Below are 1413 nucleotides of genomic sequence, written 5' to 3'. Positions count from 1 at the left end.
ACATCATTACTACCTTAAGTTCCTTGGATAAACCTACTGGAAAAGAGAAAAATGGATCTAGCTTCAATGGATCCTTGGATGGCTCAAAGTTCTTGAAGCAAAATCATGACACGAAAACAAGTTCAAGTAAGATCATCACTTGAAATAAGATTGTTATAGTTATAGAAATTGAACCAAAGTTTGAATATGATTATTACCTTGTATTAGAATGATAACCTACTGTAAGAAACAAAGATTTCTTGAGGTTGGATGATCACCTTACAAGATTGGAAGTGAGCTAGCAAACTTGAAAGTATTCTTGATTTTATGTAACTAGAACTTGTAGAATATATGAAGAACACTTAGAACTTGAAGATAGAACTTGAGAGAGATCAATTAGATGAAGAAAATTGAAGAATGAAAGTGTTTGTAGGTGTTTTTGGTCGTTGGTGTATGGATTAGATATAAAGGATATGTAATTTTGTTTTCATGTAAATAAGTCATGAATGATTACTCATATTTTTGTAATTTTATGAGATATTTCATGCTAGTTGCCAAATGATGGTTCCCACTTGTGTTAGGTGACTCACATGGGCTGCTAAGAGCTGATCATTGGAGTGTATATACCAATAGTACATACATCTAAAAGCTGTGTATTGTACGAGTACGAATACGGGTGCATACGAGTAGAATTATTGATGAAACTGAACGAGAATGTAATTGTAAGCATTTTTGTTAAGTAGAAGTATTTTGATAAGTGTATTGAAGTCTTTCAAAAGTGTATAAATACATATTAAAACACTACATGTATATACATTTTAACTGAGTCGTTAAGTCATCGTTAGTCGTTACATGTAAGTGTTGTTTTGAAACCTTTAGGTTAACGATCTTGTTAAATGTTGTTAACCCAATGTTTATAATATCAAAAGAGATTTTAAATTATTATATTATCATGATATTATGATATATAATATATCTCAGTATGATGTATATACAGTTAAATGTCGTTACAACGATAATCGTTACATATATGTCTCATTTCGAAATCATTAAGTTAGTAGTCTTATTCTTACATATGTATTTCATTGTTAATACACTTAATAATATATTTACTTATCATTTAACATAATTAACCAAGTGTATCAATATCTTAATATGATTCATATGTACCTAGTAAGACGTTGTTATAACGATAATCGTTATATATATCGTTTTCGAGTTTCTTAAATTAATAGTCTCATTTTTATGTATATAACTCATTGTTAAAATACCTAATGAGATACATACTTATAATAAAAACATGTTAACTATATATATAACCATATATATGTCATCGTATAGTTTTTACAAGTTTTAACGTTCGTGAATCACCGGTCAACTTGGGTGGTCAATTGTCTATATGAAACATATTTCAATTAATCAAGTCTTAACAAG

This window comes from Rutidosis leptorrhynchoides, chromosome 4, assembly GCF_046630445.1.
Source record: "Rutidosis leptorrhynchoides isolate AG116_Rl617_1_P2 chromosome 4, CSIRO_AGI_Rlap_v1, whole genome shotgun sequence".
In the NCBI taxonomy this organism is placed as follows: domain Eukaryota; kingdom Viridiplantae; phylum Streptophyta; class Magnoliopsida; order Asterales; family Asteraceae; genus Rutidosis; species Rutidosis leptorrhynchoides.
The sequence above is the reverse complement of the archived record's forward strand: the minus strand, read 5'-3'. Positions refer to the sequence as shown.